Genomic DNA, 25,812 nt, shown 5'->3' with positions numbered 1-25,812 from the left:
CTAAGGAGAGTGTACTTTCAAAACTGACAACTTTATTATTTGTTGGAAAGAAGATCTTGTGTGTTCACTGGGAATCTTAGCAGGCATCTATTCATTTTATTCTGTTTATTCGTTCACCTTGTAGTTCAAGAAGGGAGCTAAACTTGTCCAAGTCTGGCCACCATCAGGCCTGTGGGTGGATTTCCCTAGCAATCCAGTGGTTGAGAATCTGCACTTCCATTGCAGGGGGCTCAGGTTTGATCTCTGGTCGGGGAATTAAGATCCCGTATTGCCATGCAGCCAAAAAAGGGGAGGGGCTATGGGGATGGCAAGGAGGTGGGAGGGATCGTTTCTGATGAATTGAGAGGATAAGACTGAGGTTGGCCTAAGTAAGCTCTTCGTTTTGCTTCAAGTCTTCCATCAGAGTCCTAGGCAGCCTTCACACCCCTGTGTCCCTGTGTATGTTGTGATAAATCCACCCTGACGGGCCAGACCGTTAGAGCAATGGAAAATCCATTACATCATGCTGCGTCAGTGATCCAAGGATTATATATGGGCATGAGAGGAGGACGCGGGGTCCAGAGGGACTGTAGCCGTCATCTGTCACCCCCAGGCAGTACAGCTGCTTCACGGTCAGGCGCTCAGCAGCTCCTGAATTCACGGACCATCAGACCCGGGTCAGGCCAACCGCGGAGACCTGCGGAGTCCTGGGCAGCCTGTCTCAGATCAGCACGGAGCCCGCCTCTGTTCTCTCTTCTCATCTCAGGCATGTTTTTCCAGGCGCCTGTGGGTTGATTTATTCTTTCAGCTCACTCAACAAATAAGTCCTGAGCCTGCTGGGCGCTAGGAGACGAGATGAGTGAGACCCTGCTCTCAGGGCAGAGTGCGGGATGTGGGATGAAAAACGAGCCCATAGATAGATGGTCGTCACTGTGGCTTTGCAGTTAGGGCGATGGGAAGGGGGAGGCTCCCCACTCGGCTCAAGTTCTGGGATGTCAGAGAGCCACCCCAGTGAGGGGACCCAAACTGTGGTTTCATATTTTTAGTTGCCCGGGACTGAGAAGAAGGTTTCTAATAGAAAGTGATGGCAGACTTTTGCATCAGCTGTGCCATCTCAGGCTTGAATGCAGTACCCCAACTCTAGGAGCCTGAGTTTCCCCAGCAATCTGTAATCTCTCCATCCTGTGAGCAGAAGCGACTCTGGCTTCTGTGGCATCTCCTGACACTGGGTTACATGGCGAAATATTGTTGTTCAGTCACTAAATGGTGGGCTTCCTTGGTGGCTCAGTTGGTAAAGAATCTGCCTGCAATGTGTGAGACTCAGGTTCAATCCCTGAGTTGGGAAGATCCCCTGGAGGAGGGCATGGCAACCCACTCCAGTATTCTTGCCTGCAGAATCCCCACGGACAGAGGAGCCTGGCGGGCTACAGTCCATGGGGTCGCAAAGAGTCTGACATGACTGAGTAATGCACTAAATGATGTCCGACTCTTTGCGACCCCATGGACTACAACATGCTGGGCTTCGCTATCCTTCACCATCTCCTGGAGTTTGCTCAAACTCATATTGAAATATTATCATCTCCTTAACGTGTCTTCGCCTCCCAATCTGCCTGTTCACTTAGTTTCCCTGGTACTGATTGTCTTGGTTCACCCCATCCTTTGACTTCTCAGGGGCATTTGGGGAACATAGTTCTATCTTGTTATAATTCAGTCTCCCTGAAACCTTCCTCTCTGGTCTTTAGCATTCATCTCTTATTGCATATCCAACCCTTAGCTGATTCCCGCACTCATGGCCTAATGTTTCTCCTGCCAATCCGAGGCACTTCCCCAAGGACATGGGATCCTTAAAGAGCAGGATCCAGGGTTTCTGAGGGCTGTGGATTCAGGGTCAAATGATGCTTCTGCGTCTCACATAGATTAGGCACTCAGCAGAATGGTTCCATGACTGTGTGAGTCACATCTCTTTCCCTCATTTTGTTGTGGTGGCATTGTGTTGTTGTGAGATTCAGAGAGGGTGGGTGACTTAGCCACGGTCACACAGCTAGATGGCAGCGGTACTTGGTCCCAGGCTGCATGATATGATATGTGGTGCGTATGTGTGTGGGATTGAATACTTCCTCTGGGCTGGATGCTGTACCAATGCTCCCCTGGGGTCACATACTGAACCTCCCAATGGCCTGAATGACCTGTCTAGAAGGAACCTCTCTTTCCGCCCTTTGCAAATGAGGAATCAGAGTCTTGGGACATCAGGAGCTTGCCCCCAAGTCACAGAGCTGAGGAACTGGCAGAAGCAAGATTCTAACCAAGTCTGTCTGACCTTAGAGACTTTTTTCTTAACCATTGCTTCTCATCTTCTTGCTAACACCCGACTCTGTGAGGTGGTGAGTAATCTGTGCCAGTCAGAGTGATTGCAAAGAAGATTCATGGCAGACAGGATGAGCTGACTAAGTACAGACTTTCAGGACAGGATGGGGCCAGAATGAGCTGCCGAAATTGGAAAGTTTGGATAAAACGGGCCTATTTCATCACTGCACCCCATCTGAGGATCAGTGTGGTCTTCTAAAATACCACTGCATTCAGGAAAAGAAAATAAAGAAAGAAACAAACAGTAACTCACATGTGTAAAGCCTGAAGCAGGTTCCCTGTTCCAGGGTCATTGTTAGTAAGAATATTTCAATAACAATTTCCAAAATTACAGACTTCCTAAAAGTATTCATTGAGCTACAATGCAGGCTCCTTTAAGACAGATCCTCCGCTGCCTCCCAAAGATGGCAAACCATTCAGAAGCATGAATCACAGGCCAATAACGTGGGATACATGAGAGGAACTATTGCTAGTTTATAATTCAATTTCAGCCTGAGATGAAGTTTAATAATACATAGAGTGGCCTCATTTTCCTCTTATTAAAGTGAAGGATATGACTTCAGGGAGAAATTAGCTAATCGAATAGAAATATTTCAGATATAAGAAAAATAAAGGGCATGGCTTGCCCTTGTAAAAGGAAAAACAAACAGGAGCTGAGCTGTTAAGGAGAAATGTCATCTTCCAACTTGAAGAAAGTACTTTCAGAAGAGAGAGGAAGCTGTATCACAACCCTGAAGACCCCAAAGAAGGAGGAGCCAGGGAAAAGCAACTTTTATTTTAAGGTGAATACTGGACAAATCAAACCCTCGGAGTATGAACTTTTACCTTTCTATCCCCCTGAAGTCACAGCCCAAGTCCTTTTAGCCACGTGTCACATAAATGTTCTCTAACCTTTATCCCTTCTGCCTCCTGAATTCCTTACCTCCATCAGTGTTCCTGGAGTCACCAACCAGAAACCACAACCTCACCTTCCTCTCCCAGGTAGCCGTTTGTCTAGTTGATTCTACTATCTAAGCATCTCTCGATTCTGTACCAAACCACTGTTCTCTCTGCATCCTCCCTGCCCTATTCCGTACCTTCATCGTATTTCACCTGGGCTCTTGTGACAGCCTCCTAATTATATTCAATTTCCTAGGTCTCTGGTTTCGCCTTCATATAGCCAACTAAGCGAATTTCTTAAAATCCTAACCTGACTCTGTCTTTTGTCTTCTTAAAATTAGATTCTATAGTGGGTTTTTCATCACTTCTAGGATAGCCTAAACTCCCTAAGTGGAGAAGGAAATGGCAACCCACTCCAGTGTTCTCGCCTGGAGAATCCCAGGGATGGCAGAACCTGGTGGGCTGCTGTCTATGGGGTTGCCCAGAGTCAGACACGACTGAACCGACTTAGCAGCAGCAGCAAACTCCCTAAGAAATCCAATTTACCTTCATGGTCTTCTTCCCTATTCTGGAACTCTGTCTCCAACCTAAATAATTTCCTGCAAATGTCTGGACACATTTTGCTCTGCCACACCTGCATTGAACATTAATCTTCTCGCCTGCTATGATGGTCATTACCTTACTTGTTCATCTGACTGCTCTTGTTTAAAGACTTTTTCTCACATCACACCTGCTTAGGACTCCCAGCATTATTTTGGTGTTTGAATTAGAGTAGAGAAAATATTTAATTTTGCTAATTGTTTTGAAAAAAATTTACAGAGTTATTCTTTCTCTCACTTGTTCCTGATGCTACCTTCCCATAAATGAAGTGCCACGTTATTGGGGCCTCTTTTCATTTCTTTTGCTGTTATCTTTACCCAACGACCCTTGTAATGCAAGCCATAATTCTTATACCTTATTTTTATTATTAAAGGTACTTAACTATTTTTCCAGTTTTATTGAATTGTAATTGACATTTATCACTGTATAAGCTTTGTGTGTACAGCATAATGGGTTGACTTACATATATTACAAAATGATGACCATCATAAGTTTGATGACCATCCGTCATCTTATTTAGATACCAACAGAAGAGAGGACAAAAAAAGAAAAAAAATGTTTTTATTATCATGAGAACTCATAGTTTTTCTCTCTTAACAATTTTCACTCACATTTTCTTTTAGGGAAAGGCCTGTCTCATTACTCTATTTTTCCAAACATTCTGGGATATTCTCCCAGGTTTACTTTAGAATCTATCAGTTTAATCAGGCCTCTCCACCACAATCTTTGGGTTTTCATAAGAACTATAATGCACTTAAAATTAATCAGGAAATGACCAAGATCTTCCTAGTTAGTCTTTTCTTCCAGAAACATGTTTTTTTCCTTTGCTTGCCTTCCTACAGGTCTGAATAATTCATGTAAGAATTTTCTGTCCCTCGTTGTTTGGTTGCCAGAGTTATTATTGGTTTTGCTAATTTCCCAGAAATTATTTTTTCCATTTTTATCTTTCCTGTATATGTACTGTTTGGGGCACATGTATTTATTTTTATATTCAGCCATTTTACAGCCTGGCCTCTTATTCATGTATTCGTTGTAATGCTTGGTTTGATTGGTCTGGTTGCTGTTTGTTTTTAGCTGATTTGCTTGGGAGTTCTCATCCGGATGTGGGTTTCAGAGCCAGTGTGTCTGGCTCCCAACTTACCGTTAGGTGATCTGGAGCAAACCGACCTCTTCCTTTTTCATTTTCCTTATTTGTTCATTGAGTATAATGATTGCACCTGCCTCATCAGGGTTATTGTGAATATTCAACTAGCAACTTTATGTAGTGTTCTCCAACATTTAGTCCTTTTGAGGCTTCATTGGATATTCCTCTTGCTATTACTGGAGGTAGATGGTTGTGTTAGTAAAAAAAAAAAAAAAAATGGGACATGCAAAAGCACGAACTATTTCTGGTTTCAAATTCCCCTGACTACTCCTTTTAAAGGGATAATATTAAATTCCTTTGATGATGCTGTGGGTCCTTGTCCATGTCATTAGTTGAATCCCCATGTCATAGCTCACCATTCAGACTGTTTCTCAGGTCAACAAAATCCTCTTCCATTTTTGGTTTACTAGATTTTTTTTTTTTCAAGAATGGACAGTAAATTTGATCAAATAATTTACTGATTCAAATAATGAAATGATTTGCTGATTTTGAATCCTGCTATAAACCCAATTTAGTCCTTGTAGGTTATTCCTTTGACATCTTCTTCTGCAATCCACGTGCTTCCATTTTTCTGAAGGATTTTTTCAGCCCTCTTCTTCATGGAGATATTTACTTTTGGACATTCTCAGTTCTCCTTTCATTGCAAATGATCTTGTAATTTCCTGTTCCTGTTTTCATAGAAGCTGGGTTCTCTGACATCCTATTGCAAAAGCCCTTTCTACTTTTCTAAAATACCACTTAGTCGCCCTTTTGCCAGAGGCACCCTCTTCTTGGACACTCCGGATGACATTCTCTTCCGCTCTGGGCATGCTGCTCTTTCCGTGGGCTTTGCTTCTGCTGTTTCCTCCTCTTTATTCCTGTCCAGACAAGGGGTGTCTCTCCAGGCTGGGGTTTGGCAACAGGCAGACTTCCGAGGACTGCCTTTGGCCTTGCCCACTGCCGCGTGAGTGATGGCCACAGCCTTCCCCAGGGGTGCACCTGGGAGTCTGGCGTGCACGGCCCTCTCTGGCCCCTGTGCTGGTCTTACAGGCATCCGCTGTGTGCAGTGTTGATGAACTGGGAGCTTCCATTCCCAGACAGTCTAAGCTTTCTGTCCATCTGCAGTGGTGCAGCCCATGAAGAGTCCCAAGACCCAGGAACAAAGCCCCCAAACTCTTCCTATCTTCATCCCCAGTGGAGTGTTTTTCCTGCGGTAACCACGTCCCCTAGGATTCTCTCTGCTTTGTCTTTTCCCTGGAGATGAAAAGACCAGGTGAAGACAGTGATAATGCAGCGTCGGCTGAGTCATAAAACAGCGCATCCAGGAGGACAGGTGACTGCCCACTCACCTGGGAGATGCAGAGCCTGCTTCTCTGCCAGCAGAGAGAGGGGTTCAGTGTCTCCTCTAGTTTCCTGGGGTGCAGTAGGAAAGTGCCGCAAACCAGGTGGCTGAAAACAACAGACATTTATTATCTCATGGTTTTGGAGGCTGGAAGTCTGAAATCAAGGTGTGGGCAGGGCCATGCTCCTTCTGAAGGCTCCAGGGACGAATCCTGCCTTGCCTCTTGCTGCTTCCGGTAGCTGCCAGAGTTTCTCGGGTTCCTTGGCTGGTAGATACATCACCCCCAGTCTCTGCCTCGATCTTCACATGGCCTCTTGCCGTCTGTGTTTGTTGTTTCTCTCCTCACTCTAGAAGGACACCAGTCATTGAATTTTTTGCCTATGCACTCAGTCATTTCCAACTCTCTGCAACCCCATGGACTGTAGCCCTCCAGGCTTCTCTGTCCATGGAATTTTCCAGGCAAGAATACTGGAGTAGGGTGCCATTTCCTACTCTAGGGCATCTCCCCGACCCAGGGATCGAACCTGCATCTCCTGCATCTCCTGCATTGGCAGGCAGATTACCACTAGTGCCACCTGGGAAGCCAGTCACTGAATTGAGGGCCCAGCCTATTCCAGTGTGAACTCATCTTTTTTTAAATCCATCCTGTGTTTTGTAGTTTAGACAGCTCTTCTTTGTATAGATTTTTATTTATTTATTTCGCTGTCGGGTCTCAGTTGCGGCACGTGGGATCTTCCTTGTAGTGCGTGGACGCTCTAGTTGTGGTGTGTGGGCTCTGGAGAGCATGGCTCAGTAGTTGTGACTCTTGGGTTTAGTTGCTCTGGGACACGTGGGTTCTAAGTTCCTTGACCATGGGTCAAACCCACATCCCCTACATGGCAAGGCAGATTCTTAACCTCTGGACCACCAGGGGAGTGCCAAGCTCGTCTTAACATGCCACATCTTCAGATTCTGAAGTCCTGGGTGGACATGAATTGTGAAGGACACTGTTCAACCCATTGCTCCTCCCTTGCACCTTTCAGCCTGGCCGGGCCTCTCTCTTTGCTAAGACAGTGTCTGCCAAGGTCACCGGTATGGTTTCTCAGTCCAGCGCCTTCAACTTTCAATGAATAACAGTGAATGATTAGTGTTTCTATGTGTCAGGCGCTTTACACGTTTGAATTCACTAAACATTGTTAATGAAGAGTCTCTACTAATTCTGGCAAAGTCAACTTACCCTTTTTGGTTTTTAGTGTGGTTATGAGGTAGGAAATTTTGCCTGTTTTCTGGGTCCTTATTTGTATTTTAATGAGGAGTGAAGTGAAGTGAAAGTCATTCAGTCATAGAAGAAGACTATAGGTGTTCCATAAAGGTTTGTTGACTAAATAGATAAGTTTAATCTACTAAGTTAGATGTCTTATTAAATATAGACGTAAGTGACTCTGATGCAGTTTGTTCATAGTGAATCTTTGCTACTTCCCATGATCAGAAGTGATCACCATTTGTCCTCCCTTAAAAATCCATTACTTTAATAAACCCTGAAGAATTTTTCAAAAAATCAATTCCAAGATTTATTCAGATGAAGGTTTCCAAATTCACTTTTAACCCTTTATCAAAAAATAGAGACTATTCAGCTCATATTCTGCTTTTGTGAGAATGACGCCAAGTCATCCAGTGGTTGGAGCAATGAGTCACACATGTTTAGATGAGTTTCAGGCACCCGGGGGTCCTGCTAATCTCAGCCTTTGTTTTCCGTCATCAGGCTCTCTGTAGGACGTGGGATCAGAAACCTCATCCCTGGATCTTACCTTTGGATGGGCTTTTGGGACTCACCTTCCGTAGCCCCACCCCAAGCTCATGATACAAAACTGGGGAAACGGCCCCCGCCTAATCAGCACGCGAAGCTGTGTGTCTGTGATGCAGTCCTGCCTCGACAGGCGCCTGTGAAGTCTGACCCCTCACTTAATGGGGATGGGAGCTGAGGGACATGCCCAGCTTCGTGTCTGTTAGTTATGTGAGCAGACAGCCAACGCAGGCAGTGGGGTTCACCTCCTGGCACCCCATCACGCCTGCTCCTCCTATAGATAGATAACCTTGCCTGGACCCTCACCATGGTGACCCCAGTAGAGTATGATGCCCCTCACCTTCATGGAGAATGGAGTGAAAGAGACATGGACCAAAGATCCATGCTGAGACACAAGGAAGCCTGCAGTGGAAATGGCTGCTGGGGGATTTTAGGGTGGAGGAGACGAGCCCGGGGTGCCCAGCTCTTCAGACAGGCTTGCAGCTAGTAAATGAGAAAAGGCAGTCATCAAACAGCGGGGTGGCCGTGGAAGAATTCCCGGGTGAGGACGTGGAAGCTGCATGGCCAGTCCCAGCTGGGCAGCGGCCACTCGGGGGGACCGGGCAGGGGGCCTCCCCACCCTGCTGCTCATTGCCCTCCCCACGGAACGTGGGCGACACACAGACTTATTACCTTTGTTTTCTGATTGCTTTGAACTTAATGACATCCTGGGGCCAGCACATTTATTTTAATAGTAACTCATTTACGTGAGGGAATCTGACTTCCCTATTAGAGGTTATGATATAAAGTTTCCCTTTCTAATGTTGTAATTGGATTTAAGTGGAAAGGAAAGCTGATTCTAAAAGTATAAAGAAATTATGGTGTGAGTAGTACCTGCTGGATGAGGCAGAGATGGTGATCAGTTGTCTGACCCACCAGCATTTGGGAAGGCCTAGAAGGTTCTGAGGTCCTTCCGAGTTTACAGTTTCACAGCCCCGAGTTCTCTATGAGACAGCTGGGATTCAGATGCCAGGGACGGACCTGTTTTCCAGGACTTGGTGATCAAAAGGATGTGAAATTTTCCTGCCTACTTGTACCCCTTCAGTTCATTTTTCTGTTTGCAAAATTCTTATCATTCGACTACCAGTTCATTCCTTTAACTGGAATGCAGTGAGGTCACCAGGTCTCTGACTTGTGATCCTTGCTGTTGGGGGTTGCAGTTTGCTTGGCAATGATGCTGGAAGCTGGCTTCATCCTCTGAGGCACACCTGTCAATGCAGGCCAGTCATTTTGGGGCGCCAGAGGGGAGACAAATTGTTCCTTAGCTCACAGACCTCTTCCGATGTGCACATGGCTCCACAAGGTCACTGTGCCCCTGGAAATGTGCCTCTAAATCAGATACCAGGAATCAACATAAGAAAATATAAAGTAGTGCCTGGAATACAGTAGGGCTTAATAAATATTTGTGGAATGAATGAATGAACAGTGGGAGATGATAATAGTTAACAGTTCAGAATCTGGAGTCGACAGATCTGGTCTAGAATCCTGTTTCTGCCACTTAACTAGCTGTGGAATCTTGAGCAATTCACTTAACCTCCCTGAGACTCAGTTCCTCTGTCTGCAAAATGGGAGTGATACCATTGTTATGTCACAGGGTTATTGTGAGACATACAGCTTATATGAGCAAGCAAACTGTATTGATCACTGTACCTGGCCCTTTGCAAGCCTTCAGTAAATGTTACCTGTTGCAGTTATTATTGCTTTCATTGTGATAATAATGACTATAAAAATAAATACAGGCAGTTCTTGAATTACATGAGTTACATTTTGCACACCTGCCCCCCATATGAATCCTTAATAGTAGATTTCCCATTTATCCTTGTTAATTATCAATATATTCTTCCCGGAAATGCCTCCGCAGCTTGTCCATGTCTATTTTCCCTCCATAGCCAGGCCCCTCATCCCTGCCCTCTTCCAGCAGGCTGAGTCCATCATCCCATCTCTGTGCTCTGGCAGTCTCTCTCCAATCACAGTATCATCACGGATACTGAGACATCTTTTCATCTGTTCTCCTCCTCACTGGACCACTTCTTTTTTAAAGAAGAAAGCCCAGGGACCCTGGAGACCATGGAGAAAGAAAGGGACCCAGACTCAAAGCCAAGTGGAGCCACAGAGTCCAGCTTGCTGTTTTTTTCAGCCAAAATCCTAGGACTGCTCTGAGTTCCCTGGAAATGTCCTGCCTTTCTTTATTCACTTGCCTTCCTGCCTGTGGCTCCTTGCAGGCCTGACACTGAAAGACCTCAGGAAGCCCTGGGAAGCCTTAGAGTTTGTTTCTGGGACAGGAGGCAAGTGTTGATATCCTCAGGGGGCCAAAGGAGGAGACAGGCACTCATGGGAGGAACCAGCTGGCCTGGGGAGAAAAGAAGCTGGTGGAGACATTTTTGTCACCAGGAAGCGTAAAGACAACCCTACGGGAAGCTTGGAGACATGTGTGATTCTGCAAGAGTCATGTAACTTCTCTGATCTTCTATTTCCTCAGCTGTGAAACTTAAGGCTTGAATTAGAACAGCAGTTTTCCAGCTGTGTTCTACAGACTTCAAAGCATTCTCCAAGCAGGTTCGGCCCCTGGGATGGAGAGAAGGGAGCAGACCCATGGCCAAAGCACTTGCCCTTCTTACCCTGCCAGTCATGGAAGCCCCACCCCTTCTGACCCTGTCAGTGATGGAAGCCCCACCCCTTCTGACCCTGCCAATCACAGAGGCTTCTGCTTTCTTACACAGCCAATTAGATTAGCTCTGACTAAAAGTGTTTTACATATTGTACTTTCCTCTAGGCTTTTCCTTTTAACAAAATAGGACTTTTGGGCTTAAAAAAGAAATTAAATGCCTCTGAACAAGATCATTTATATTTCTCTCTTCATGCTCAGTAATGTATGACACTAAAAATTGCATTAACAGTTACGAAGACACGAAGCAGAAGGGACAGATAAAGAGACGGGCATTTATCAGCATCTTCCATGTATTCAGCACCACTATAAAACTGCAAGTGACCAATATCTTGGTCCAAAGCTGATTTTTCTTTTACATTTGCCTCAAGGCTAACCTCACTGAGGGACAGATCATACTGCAGTCTCAAGGCTAACCACACTGAGGGACAGATCCTACTGAGATCATTAACCTTGTTGTTAAATGAGCACTTATAAGTGAGTGCACTGTGTCATCCATTGGGCTCTGGGAACTCTGCGATGAGCAAAACATTGGCCCTGTTGTTATGGGGCTTGCAGTCTTTTGATGAGTCTTAGATCTGGAAAAGATGTTTAAAACATGAGATGACTAAGCCCAGAAAAGCAAGGTGATTTGGTCCAAGTTACAGGCAGCAGGTAACACCCCTAGAATTAAGCTCTGAGTTTCCCAAAGTGATTGTTACAACCTACTTCACTTATATCTTCCCAATTTATTATTTACTACCAAGAAGACCAGTAAGTCTATCTTGAGTTAGTCATAATCTCAAAGGGTTTATGTAGCTCAAAAAGGAGCCAGTGGAACGCTTAATATTGCCTTTGGGGGAAGAAATTGAAACGGCTTCTGGGTCCATACTTGCTGTAACTCCTCGCTGCCACATGGTGTCGCTGTTAAACACAAGTCCTGTACTGTCCAGTGGCTGCTTGTTTACACTGCATAGGTGCTATTGCTGGCCCAAATCCTAGGCTCACTTTCAAGATGTTGTAAACTTGTCTTCCAAGATTGCACCTCTTTAATTACATGCCTATGTTCTCACTCATTGATTGGTGAAGAATAAATCTATGACTGGATTAGGTTTTTCTTATTTTGTCATTGTTTAATCACTAAGTCACGTCTGGCTCTGCAACTCCATGGACTGTAACCCACAAAGCTCCTCTCTCCATGGGATTTCCCAGCCAAGGATACTGGAATGAGTTGCCATTTCCTTCTCCAGAGGCTCTTTCTGAGCCAGGGACCAAACCTGTGTCTCCTGCATTGGTGGGCAGATTCTTTACCACTGAGCTACCAACGAGCTGCATGTAATACTGGTACCAACCTTCCCCCACAAATCCTGTGGTTCATATATTAAATGAGTGTCACTGACCAAGACTCCCCCCAACCTCTGAGCCACTTTGTGTCTTGTCTTGGATCATTCCCATCTAGAATCCCAGAGACTCTTCATGCAGATTATGTCATCACTTCCCAGCTCAAGATATAAAGGGTTGTTGTCAAGGGCCTACCTTTGCTAAGTCAGGTAATATTCCATTGTCTTCTTCCCCGAGAGCAATGTGTGTGTCTGCAAGACCTAAGGGATATCATTCACGAGACTCTCCCCCTAAATATCAGTCTTTCTGAGATTACCAGTTCCATCTCTCCAGAAAGATTTTGTTACCCTTTACATTCATCTGTGCATGTGGTTGTTCACTTCAGTCGTGTCTGACTCTTTGCAATCCAATGGACTGTAGCCTCCCAGGCTCCTTTGTCCATGGGATTCTCCAGGCAAGAATACTGGAGTGGGTTGCCATGCCCTCCTCCAGGGGATCTTCCTGACCCAGGGACTGAACCTCTGTCTCTTATGTCTCTTGCATTGGCAAGCAGGTCTTCACCACTAGTGCCACCTGGGAAGCCCAACACTGACTTCTGCTTCACACTAACTCTTCCAAGTTTGTCTGATGCCTATATAATTGCTCCCTGGTTTGAATTCAGAATGTGCATACATTGGTATTATTTGCCTCTGTCACACCTTTGCATATGCAATTGGAAACAGATTTGTGTATTGGATAGAAAGGCCTCTCTGAGGCTCTGGGGTGGCACCCCGCCCCCCTTGAAAGTCATCAGGTGGCCTCTGTGTCTCTGGGCTCCTGGCCTCTGCCAGTGTTGAAGCCAGTCTGAGATGGACAGTCAGAGAGCTGCCAGGAGAGTGAATGATTTCTTTGGCCAGCTGCTTCTTAGAGGAAGTAAAAGAAATGTGTCAGTTTCTGAAGAGAAGCTGTGAAAGCTTAATGGAAAGTATTACCAGGACTGGGAGAGAGCACAAAAAAACAAAAACACAGACAGGCTGGGAACAACTTCCAGAAGCCAACAGAACATTCGTTTGAGGGGAAGAGAGAACCATTTCTTTCAAATACCCACACTTGGGTTCCATGCAGAATGTCAGAAAGAACACAGACATCAGAATTGGAATGGTGTGTGTTCCCACGCTGCACTCTGATTGACGTGGCCTTGAGTGAGTCACTCAATCTCTTGACTCAATTTTCTCATCTGTAAAATGAGGTTGATAGCCTATTGTGCAGATGTAAAGAGACAACCCAGGGAGGTCAGCTTAGCACATTGCTTGGCAGTAAATAGAGATTTGGGTTTCCCTGGTGGCTCAGTGGTAAAGAATCTGCCTGCAAATGCAGGAGACAGGGGTTCAATCCATGGGAGGGGAGGATCCCTTGAAGAAGGAAATGGCAACCCACTTCTGTATTCTTGCCTGGAAAATCCCGTGGATGGAGGAGACTGGTGGACTACAGTCCAGGGGGTCACAAAAGAGTTGGAGTTGGACATAACTCAATGACTAAACAACAACAGCAAATAGTATTTTGCACTGTCCAATGTCAAGAAACTCCATTAGCCCACAAATAAAGACCACTGAATGAAGGGTTATTATGTTGACCACGGGCAGAGTGAAAGGAACAAAGGAGGAATAGTGAGGCACCTAGAGGTTGGCAACTGCAGAAACTACAACCACCCCCAGGATGAGGGGACACGAGGAGGAAAGCGTGTTGCTGAACTTGATTAAGCATAGCCCTGAAATAGAATGTCAAGACCATCAGAGGAGAGGCATTAGGGAAGGTCCTTGTCTGGTTGTGGGGCTGGAGTGAGCCATAGGAGAGTTTCAGGGCAGATGGCAGTCAGCATGCTCTGGAAAGAGACTGACCAGAATTTATGAACTTGGTAGGTTCCTGGGACAGTCAGTGGTCTTATCTCTAGAACTGAGTTTAGTGTTGTATCAGTTTGCGGTCATATCTTAGAATGTATGGGACTGAATGACTTGATTTTAAAATGCATTGAGGTTAATTTGTGTTGCATGTCAGGTCTGGTTCAGTTTATCCTTTCTTCGGGTCATCGTTCATTTTGCTAATTGGTTTCTGTTTTATTTCTCACTCCCATTAGCCAAATAGTACCAGAAGGCAGCAGCAAGGGAGCCCTGACGTGGTGGTCTGCAGAGATCAGCCTCCCAGGCACTGGGCAGGACGGGGAAGAGAGGAACAGTTCCGGGGGCAAATGTAGGGAAACCAGCATCCTTACCTGCATGCCTGCCCCCTTCCTTTCTTCATCCCTTCCCTCATTTCTCCATTTCCCAACTGACGTTAATTCCTCTCCATCTGTGTCCCCAGAATCTACCACTCTTTCCTCAGATCATTTTACACTTTGGGATTAACTGCCCTAGGCCTTTGCAAATGATAATTGTATAAAGTGTGAAAGTGTTAGTCGCTAAGTCTTGTCCGACTCTTTGTGACCTGTGGTCTGTAACCCACCAGGTTCCTCTGTCCATGGTATTCTCAGGCAAGAATACTGGAGTGGGTTGCCATTCCCTTCTCCAGGGGACCTTCCCGACCCAGGGATTGAACCTGGGTCTCCTTCTCTTCAGGCAGACCCTTTACCATCTGGGCCACCAGAGAAGCCCATAATTGTATATGTATTGTATAAATATAACATATATTATATAAATAAAAATTTATAATGTATAAATAATACATTATTATGTATTATGTAATTGAACACTTGTATATCTTAAAAAACTTTTTTGAATTGAAGTACAGTTGATTTACAGTGTTGAGTTAGTTTCAGGTTACAACAAAGTGAGTCAAACACACACGCATACATGTATCTTTTTCAGATTCTTTTCCACTATAGATTATTACAAGATATGGAATATAGTTCCCTGTGCTATACAGTCAGTCTTTGTTGTTGCACACCCCTGTTTTGTTTTTTTGTTTGTTTGGTTTAAAGCTTTTTATTTTGTAGTGGAGTATAACTGATTAACAACGTTGTCATGGTTTCAGGTGGACCGCAAAGGGACTCGGCCGTACACATGCATGTATCCATTCTCCTCCAAATTCCCTGCCCATCCAGGCATGATACTGAACAGAGTTCCCTGTGATATACAGTAGGAACTTATATCTTTTATACTCAGAAGTTTCAGCCTCTAAATCACCACCATCCCACAGAACTTTATTCTGCATGATCCAGGATGGTAGCCATTACCACATCAAGCTTGGCTATCAAGCTGTGACTATTCTGAATAATGGGTTGGATTTTTAATCTTTGTTAATTTTATTTAATTTGCACTTGAATTAGAGGCTAAGATTAGTCTATTAAATAAATAGCCCTAAAAGAAGTCCTCTCTATTATCTGCATTTTAGAAATGAGAAAACTGAGCCTTTTGATTTGGCTGGTAAATGATGGAGTCAGGACGGGAAATGTTCTCACTGGCCCCAAAGACACTCAGCTTTATACCACAACTGCTCCCCCTGCCTGAATACCCTTCTTCTCAGCCTCTCAGCCAGCTCCTAGTCATCCTTCAAAATCCAGTTCAACTCGTCTCCTCCACGAAGTCTGAAAAATCCCCAAGCAAAGTTTTAAAGGCATGTCACAATTATACTTAGTCAATATCTTAGCCAGTGTACCTTTCACATCATATAGCAGTTATCTGTATAGTTGCTTACATTTCTTATATATATAGAGAGAGTTACTTATTTATTTGGCTGCGTTGGGTGTTAGTCGTGTGTGGCATGGGAGATCTTCACTGTGGTGCACGGACTCTCTAGTTCTATGGCACGTGGGAGGCATGTGGGATCTTAGTTCCCTGACTAAGGCATTGAACCCTCATCTACTGCATTGCAAGGCAGATTCTTAACCACTGGACCTCCAGGGAAGTCACTCCATTTCTTAGTAGAGTGTGAGGTCTTTGAGGCTGAGCTCATAGTAGGTGTGATGCATAGTAGGTATAAAGAATAAATTTAGCCCATGAGTGCTTGGTCGTCAGTGGTGCCTCCGTGAGTTTCATAAGCACTGAAATGGTAAGCCTGTAGCCTGGGCTTATTGATGCTCATCTCACCTGTTTCCTTCATAGGTTTAAATGCTATGGATCAACAGGATCTCTGCTGAGAGAAAATTCAGGCCTGCCCGCCTCCCTCGGGGGCGATTGATAGCTCTGGCTGGGAGTATTTTAAGCCTGCTGCTCTCTTGACTTGAGTCTTTCTTTCCCAAGCCATCACACGCTGCCCTGCATGCCTGCCCAGCAGGGTGGTGGGTCCGTGGTGCCTGAAGACGTGATATGATTCAGTAGGTTCTCCCGAGCAGCATGTGGAAATGGCCAGCTGCCTTCAGGACAGACACAGACATCTCTGGGTGGCCAGGGAAACCGAGAGCCAAAGGACTGCCAAGCTGAGGGGCTCTGGGGTGGAAGAATCCCCTGGTAAAACTGGATAGAGGCATTTCGACTCACTTCCCAGGACAGCATTGTTACAGATGGGTTTGAGAACTGGAAGGGCAGGAGGGGAGGGAAAGCTGAGTTTTAGGAAACTGACTCCAAAGACCAGAAAACATTTTGACGGTGTCTGTTCATAACTAGTTTGTGAATTCCCCTCTCCAGAGAGGAGACTCAAAGGAAATGACCTGGGTCTTCATGACTTTGTCCCCTGTGACCAGGTCTGCCTTGCCCCCAGAAGTAGGGCCAAACTCCTTAGCACTGTTTTCCAGGGGCAGCAGTGGTTCAAGCATCCAATGCCAGTAAGGGCCAGGTAGATGATACCAAGCGTAAAGTAGCAGTTTAGAGAATCTGGCCAACTGGAAAGTCCATGTCTGTTCAAAGGGAACAGCCACTGCTGCACCTGACTGTTGTCATGTGAGAGGATAAGAGTCCTGGCTTTCCCTTTTCTGTTAATAGCAAAGGGTAATCATGGATTTTGGTGTAAAATCTAGTTTCTCAGTTTGTGGACCAAGGAAAGCTTACCTCCGGGTCAGCTTTGGTTCAAGGGCTGTAATTTCGTGACCCCGTCACCTGCTCCACGACCCTGGATTCCCTCACATGCTCAGCTCTTTCGCCGTTTTGACCGGCGTGTGACTTCTGGAACATTCCATCCTCATTCCGCCTCGGTGCCCCTGCATATGCTGTTCTTCCCTCCCCGGATTCCTTTCCCTCCATTCAGACATTAAGCCTGAACTGGTCCTTGAAGGACCAGCTCAAGAGTCACCTTGTCCAGAAGTCTCCCAACACCCCAGGCATCGGTTGCTTTCTCTGGCTCTCTGAGCTCTCTGAGCTCCGGTTCCACCTTATCTATGTTTTTTCTAATTATACTCATATTATTTTTGGCCGTGCTGGGTCTTCATCACTACACAGACTTTTCTCTAGCTGCAGCGAGCAGAGGCTAATCTCTAGCTGGGGCACGTGGGGTTCTTACTGCGGTGGTTTCTCTTGATGCTGAGCATGGCGTTAGAGCATGCACTCTGTAGTAATTGGTGTTCCTGGGCTCTAGGGCTTAGCTGCTCTGCAGCATGTGGGATCTTCCAAGACCAGGGATTGAACCAATGCCTCCTACACTGGCAGGCGATTTCTTTACCACTGAGCCACCAGGGAAGATCCCCACTTTATCTATAACATTTGCTTCTCTATATTCTAATTTGTGGGTTGCCTCTTGAGTTCTGGGGCTAGACATTCCACATAGCCTGCTATATGCTGGACCCATTCCTCAAGTGCTTCACAGCAGGTAAGACACCAGGTGTCCTGATTGGGACTGATTTGTAGCCTCCCTTGAGCTTCATCCCATTGATATGTCTCCATCTCAGTGAAGGGCAGCACCCTGATTCAATTATCAGGCTAGAAATTAGAGGGTCATCTTAGATTCCTAATAGATTCATTTCCCTCACTTTCCTAGTCCTGTCAGTCACCAACAAAGACCTCCTTTCAATATTTCCATTTATTCACCATCCCTGTGACTTTCCTGGTGGTTCAGTGGCTAAGACTCTGTTATTCCCAATGCAGGGGGTCTGGGTTCGATCCCTGGTCAAGGAACTAAGATCCCACATGCCACAAGGCTACTAAGCCCTTGTGACATGATGAAGACCCAGCAAAGCCAAAGAAAAAAGAAAAAAATGAGAGACAAGCAAGGGGTGATGATGGTAAAGGCTCAAAGCATGAGCTGTGGGCTTGGAATCCATTGGAAGCTGGGGCAGCCACAAGGCATGTGAATTCCAGGCTATATCTGTGCAGAGACAGTGTTTAGAGGGAGAGTTTGGGTATCAGAAGGGCATGGCATGCATAGAAGAAGGAAAGAGACCAAGAGAGCCCATCACCTTTTAGTCTGACTTGCTCAGCATGAGCTGACAACAAGCCTACTCATGAGCAAAGTGGAAAGGAAAAAAAAATGGCTCAGCTAGCAACATTCTCATTCTTCTTTGTCTGGCTTAATCCTTTGCTACAACAGCAAATGGGTAAAAATAATTAGCAGCATCCTGAGGCTGGCGTGTCCTTGCTCATGCTTCCAGATGATAAAGTGCTTGTTCACCGTCTTCTCTGATCTCCAGAGATCAGATGCCTGCCAGGGCATCAGCAGCACCATTCCTGATCCCCTACAGATGAGGCCACTAGGGTCCTGGAGGGGAATTAATATACCCGAGGCTAGGCAGGGGGAACCATTACCTGAGATTCCATTTAAAACCTAGTTTCTCGGGTGGAGGTCCCCCGAGCTACTGTTTCTGTGTGTGATGGGTAGGGCCATCACCCCAGGTAGTCTTGGAAACCGACGCTTCACCGCCCTGCCTGGGCCTGAGACCCAGCCTGGCTCAGAGGTCACAATCATGGGGTCCCAGGGTCACGGTACCAGGTGTGGATGGGTCCAGATCTGGACTTTGCTCTGCCATCTCAGGTGCCTGAAAGGTCTCCGGGGCACCTCTCAGCAGGTATTCGGCTTTCAAACCTGCCACTTACTCACAGCCTGTGAGCGCAGCAGTGTGCCTTTCTTCCACAGCCCTGCAAAGACGAGACAGAAATAGCCCTTCCTACCAGGAACGAAAACAGAAATGGTGAAGCAAATCCATGTATTCTTATCTCTGTGCGGGCCACTCCTGTCATATGGACAGAAGTTGCTTCCAACATTCTGCCATGTGAAATGGCAACAAAGGACTTTCCCAGTCCGGAAGAAAAAATGTGAAACAAAAAGCTCACTTCCCATGATGGATGATCTGTGGTCTATTCTTGTCTTTTATTTTCTCTCCCTTTTGTTTTCTTTCTGTCCATTAGTAGATGCACTTTTCAATTCATCCCCATGGCGATAGGACCCAGGTTATTGTGTGTGTTAGTATGTCACTGGAATGTTAGAGGAGACAGGCTTTCCTGCCTGCAGATGGCTTCCTGTTAATTGGAGAGACAGACGTATAAACAGTTATTGACAAGCAGGGCTCACAGGTGCTGGGACAGAAGGATGCCAGAGAGTCCTGAGAGAGCAAAGAGAAAGGGTCCATGGTACCTTTATAAGCTGGTATCCCCTCTGCCAACAGGCAAAGTGATTCCATCATTGCCTGGCTTTGGGCTCAATTCTTTGACCTTATAAACAGAATTTAAATTGCTTCATTTTTCAGAGTGGCAGGAAAGGACTGCTTGATTGACACTTTTTAAAAAGTTGTGCACCCAATTCTGGAAGAGGCAATGGGACCTATGGGCCAAAAGCCAGGGGCACCTCCCTAATTATATTCCATTTTCCAAAACGAGGACATGCCGTTTCTCAGATATCAGAGCAAGATGCCTCCAAGGGATTAAATATTAATAGGAGCCTTCCTTCCTTTTTTTCCATCCTTATCTCATTTAAAAATGCATTTTCCCTTCTCCCACTTCATTTATTTATTCATTTGTTCTCTTGATCCATCCAATCAGAATTTGCCTTGAACACTGCTGGAAGAGGGGGCTCACAGATAAAATAGCAAATTTCCCCAAGGGTCTTAACCCTGGATATCCATGAGAATCTCTCAATGATCTAGCTTCCTGACAAATACAAATACTCTGGAACCACCTCCAGGTTAGATTTTTAAGTGATGCAAGCAACATGCAGAGAAGTGTGTCGTCTGGTAACGTTTGTGTGGGAAACAATTTGGGGAGGAAAACAATATGCATGTATTTTTTTTGTGTCTGCACAGAATGTGTCTGGAAGAATATATAAGAAGCTAGAAGCCTTGGTTGCCTGTGGAAATGGAAACGATTGTCTAAATAGCAGGGTAGGAGGCAGACTTTCTTCTATATACTGTTCAATTCTGTGCCATATGAACGTATTTCCATTTCAAAATAATTTTAATTAAAGATTAAAAATAAACAAGTGAATGAAATAATCGGCAGACCTTTCTCCCAGTATATTAAGGTACCCCCTGACCTCAAATTCTCTGCACTAGCCATCCTCGACTGTTTGCAGTTCTCTGTAAATGAGATGTGTTCTCTGTGGTCTCTGTGCATTTTCTGGAGCAGATTCCATTGCCTGGTACAGAAACCTTCCGTGCCCACATCCGGATTTCGGTACCCACCATCACCACCTTTTTCAGTTAGGTCCAGCCCCACCTCTTTGTTTCCCAAACCTCCCATGCTCTCCCCATCATAATCCTCTCATCAGGACTACAGTGTCTGTTCACTTGTAGAGGGCGCCCATCAAACCTCATACTCCAGTGAAAAGAGATCACTCCTGAAGTGTTACCTGTTCAGTTCAGTTCAGTCGCTCAATAGTGTTTGACTCTTTGCGACCCCATGGACTGCAGCACGCCAGGCTTCCCTGTCCATCACCCAACTCCCAGAGCTTACTCAAACTCATGTCCACCAAGTCGGTGATGCCATCCAACCATCTCATCCTCTGTCGTCCCCTTCTCCTCCTGCCTTCAATCTTTCCCAACTTCAGGGTCTTTTCCAATGAGTCAGTTCTTCCCAGCAGGTAGCCAAAGTATTGGAGCTTCAGCTTCAGCATCAGTCCTTCCAATGAATATTCAGGACTGATTTCCTTTAGGATGGACTGGTTGGATCTCCTTGCATTCTGAGGGAGATCTCTTGCAGTCCAAGAGTCTTCTCCAACACTACAGTTTAAAAACATCAATTCTTCAGCACTCAGCCTTTTTTATAGTCCAGCTCTCACATTCATAGGTGACTCCTGAAAAAACCATAGCTTTGACTAGACAGACCTTTGTTGGCAAAGTAATGTCTCTGGTTTTTGATATGCTGTCTAGGTTGGTTATAGCTTTTCTTCCAAGGAGTAAGTGTCTTTTCATTTCATGGCTGCAGTCACCATCTGCAGTGATTTTTGGAGACCCTCAAAATAAAAGTCTCTCACTGTTTCTATCGTTTCCCCATCTATTTGCCATGAAGTGATGGGACTGGATGCCATGATATTTGTTTTCTGAATGTTGAGTTTTAAGCCAACTTCTTCACTCTCCTCTTTCACTCTCATCAATAGGCTCTTTAGCTCTTCTTCACTTTCTGCCATAAGGGTGGAGTCATCTGCATATCTGAGGTTTTTGATATTTCTCCTGGCAATCTTGATTCCAGCTTGTGCTTCATCCAGCCTGGCATTTCTCATGATGTACTCTGCATATAAGTTAAATAAGCAGGGTGACCATATACAGCCTTGACGTACTCCTTTCCCTATTTGGTACCAGTTACCTATAGTGTCCCAAAGACCTGGCACCTTCAGTGATATCAGTTCTTAGTAGACGAAGATTGGATAGTGACAGACTGCTGAGCACTAGAAAGTACCTGCTGATCGCAGTCACCAACTACTGAATCACACCTTATGATTAAGAGTTTGAGGCAGAGGTCCTCGAACCCTAGCCCGAGGGCTATCCCCTGTCTTTGTAAGACAAGTTTCACTGCCACACAGCCACACGCTTTTGTTTACAGGTTGTCTGTGTCAGCCTGCATGTTACAGTGGGATTTGAGTGGTGGCAACAGAGACTGTGACCTTCTCAGACGGCTCAGTGGTGAAGAACCCACCTGCCAAGGCAGGAGGCACAGGCTCAATCCCTGGGTTCGGAAGGTCATCTGGAGTAGGAAGTAGCACCCACTCTGGTATTCTTGCCTGGAAAATTCCATGGACAGAGGAGCCTGGCAGGCTATAATCTGTGGGGTCACAAAGAATCAGACATGACTGAGCACGCACGCACGCACGCCAGAGACGACAGCCCACACAGCCTGAGATATTTACTCTCTGGACCTTTGCAGAAAAAGTTCCCCTTGCTGATCCGAGGCCTCACTGACTCCTGCTAAGAGACTGCAGTCCCACCTAGCTTTGCCCTGGGGTTGTTCTCCCCCTAGTTTGGCCGGATCATCATAGTTTGCAGAGGGCTGTCCTACTTTTAACACTTGGAGTCTCATGTCTTGGGAAACTCCTTCATCCTGGGCCAACTGTGATGGTTGGTCTCCCTACGCATCCCCTACTAACCAGAGGCTCCCCTAACATGATCCTCCCATAACACAGAGCCAAATACACAGGCTCCAATATAATCTCTTGAGAGCAGACTTGTGATGTCAGAATCAGAGCTCACGTAACTTAAGATACACTTTTAGGAGAAAATCAAATACCAAGATAATAAGTTGCTTGTAGAAGTCATGGGTGCTGTCACTGCTTCTTCCACCCACACCCCTTCGAGGGGATCTGTACCACCTCATCAGTCCTGGCTGGTGGCTTTAGAGCCAGGGTGTCAGGGTGGCTGCCAAAGGTCAGAAGACATTGTAACCTCTCTCACCATAACCTCTGCCCAGACCCACACAGGACTTGGAATATAAGAGAGACTTTTATCACACTGAGCTACAGAACTATGGAGATTATATGCTATAGTAGCATAAATTATCCTATGTGACTGATCCGCTGATATATAATTTGGAATATATTTATGATATAGTTTGTTAGTGTTGTTGTTTAGTTGCGACTGAGCAAGTCGTGTTGGACTCTTTTGTGACCCCATAGACTGTAGCCTGCAAGGCTCCTCTGTCCATGGGGATTCTCCAGGCAAGAATACTGGAGTGGGTTGCCATTTGCTTCTCCAGGGGATCTTCCCAACCCAGGGATTAAACCCTCATCTCCTGCATTGGCAGGTGGGTTCATTACCGCTGAGCCACCAGGGAAGCTGATATCTAGTTAGCTATTGTTATCACTCACCCACTGCAAATCCCGGAGAAACCAAAACGCACAAGGTCCAGCCATCAACCAGGAGCTCTTTACCCCAGTGAGACTCAGATTATTTCAACATTTTATCACTTCAAGTAGCAACAGATCAGTCAAGTATACCATTTAGGAATTTAAATATGTGAAAACTCTCGAACTCTTCACTGTGAAAGCAATGAACAGTTTCAGATGTTTGGGCAGGACTTGGGTAGGGTGGGGCTGTTTGGGGACATGAGGTCTTAAAATCTTCTTATGGAGCAGCCCCTCCTCTGTCTGTGTCAGCTGGGCCCAGACTGTCTGCACAGGATATTTTCGTCGTTATCTCTCTTCTGTTGTCTGCAGCCCATGGAGACCAAGTCATCTTTTTAAATTTTATCTTCCAGGACAGGTTTAATATTGTTGGATTTTTTAAAATTAATTTTGTCCTTAAGGTCCTCGTCTGACCTCTGCTACCCAGTTACACATGGGACGAGTGAATGGATAATCCCAACAATTGGGAGGTCCTAGCTCTGGGGTCCTCTCTTTAGGATCTCTGCATCCAGTTATGTATAGATGGCATTTTTCATACCTTTTGTTCAAGTAGTGAATGCCTTTATTTTCCCCAAGTGAAGTCTCAAAGTCTCATGTGAATTTTCTTCTTTTTTTTTTTTTTTACAATGTTTCTTTTTCTGTGGGGGGTGGGGGTGGGGGAAGGGCTATGCAGCATGTGGAATCTTAGTTCCCCAGCCAGGGATTGAACCTATGCCTCCTGCACTGGGGCAATGGAGTCTTAACCACTGGACCACCAGGGAAATCCCTCACTTAGATTTTTTAAATTTTGTGTTGGGGTATAGCCAATTAACAAGCAATATCGTGATAGTTTTAGATAAACAGCAAAGAGACTCAGCCATTCATATACATGTATCTATTCCCGCCAAACTGCCCTCCATCCAGGCTATTGCATAACCTTGAGCAGAATTCCATGTGCTATCCGGGGTAGGTCTTTATTGGTTACCCATTTTAAATGTAGCAGTGTGTACATGTCCATCTCAAACTCCCTAACTAACCTTTCCCCCTCATGTGGATTTTTAATAAGTAAAATAGATACACAGTCCATGGAATCCTCCCGGCCAGAATACTGGAATGGGTAGATTTTCCCTTCTCCAGGGGAGCTTCCCAACTCAGCGATCAAACCCAGGTCTCCCGCGTTGCAGGCAGATTCTTTACCAGCTGAGCCACAGGGAAACCCTTAATAAGTAAAATAGATAGCATGAATCTTGTATACAATGATAGATAAACACATTGGGGACAATATTATCTGAACTAAGTGTTGGTTGGATATGATGTGAGAAACAAGTCTGAAAACTGTAACAGAGGTATAAAAATGAATTCAGCTTAATTAGCAAATGGCCTTTCTTATGATGTAGATTTAGATGACCTGACATAGGGATTATACTGAAAAATAGCAGCAGCAACAATAATAAACGGTCCTATGTAGATATTTCACATCCACAAGCTAAATTTTGGTGATGGAGAATGGTCTTTGTTCGTCCTTTCCCAAGCTTTGCTCATCTCTCTCAGAATCCAAAAGGCTATTTGTTTTCAAGATGAGGAAGACCAAGGAATTAACATTTATTGTGCACTTCCTAGGTGCTTGCACTGTACTGAGTGCCTTGTGTACACTACCAGCTCCCATGAATCTTCAACATTGTCATCTGAATTTGCTGTCTGTGTTTCCTCCCCTCCCACCCACTTCAGTCTGGCTTCTTTTTACCACCAACCATCCTCCGAAATAGTTCTTGCCAAGGTCTCATGACACTGAATCCAGTGGACATTTTCCAGTCTTCACCCTACTTGACACCTCAGCAGCACTCAGCACTGTTGGAAATCTTCTCTTCCTTAATCTTCCCGACCTAGGTGTCCTGGTTTTCCTCGCCCTTCTCTCTCTGACTATTGGTTCCTTTTATCTTGGAGGGTACCCGTCTTTCCCAGGAAGAACTTGGTCCCTAAGAAATCAGGACTTCAACTCTTTTCCATGCACGTATCGCTCACGATTGTGTGCCTGTGTGTCTGCTCTCACTCTAGAGGTCCACTTGCCTTCTTGCTATTGGCATTTAGATAAATTCATCTTTTCTCTAAAACTTGGTTCTTTTCCAGTATTTTCTAACCCAGTGGGAGGCAATTCCAACTGTTCTCCACCAGCAACTTACAAAACATCCTTAACTCCTCCCTCTTTCTCATCCTCTGTATGCAGTCGCCCATTGAGCCCTCTTGTCTCTAAATCCAAACATCTCTTGAAGTCTTGATCTTCTCCATCTCTAAGGACACCCTGGGTTCAAACCATAACCTCAAGTCTGGATGGTTTCAGAATGGCCCCCCAGACAACCATTCTTGCTCCATCTATTTGAATCTCTACCCAATAGCCAGAAGGATCCATGTTAAAATGCAGATTGGGTTGTGTCTCACCCCTCCCCTCCATCCCACCTCCAAATGAAACACATCAGTGCCTTTCATCATTCTTGGGAAAAGCACAGCACCCTTACCAAGACCTGCACGGAGGTTCTGCCTGGAATGGCCTCCTCCTTCCTCTGGTGCCTCATCCCCCA

At 45.4% G+C, this 25,812-nt stretch overlaps 1 protein-coding gene across 2 annotated transcripts in view; it reads left to right on the top strand.

The window, feature by feature from the left end:
- The window catches only part of KCNQ3 (potassium voltage-gated channel subfamily Q member 3), a 298,632-nt gene that overhangs the window by 140,384 nt on the left and 132,436 nt on the right, over positions 1–25,812 (top strand). The gene's annotated exons all lie outside the window — the stretch shown is intronic.

Source organism: Cervus canadensis, chromosome 12 (assembly GCF_019320065.1).
Source record: "Cervus canadensis isolate Bull #8, Minnesota chromosome 12, ASM1932006v1, whole genome shotgun sequence".
Lineage (NCBI taxonomy): Eukaryota > Metazoa > Chordata > Mammalia > Artiodactyla > Cervidae > Cervus > Cervus canadensis.
This window is presented reverse-complemented; position numbering and strand designations above follow the sequence as displayed.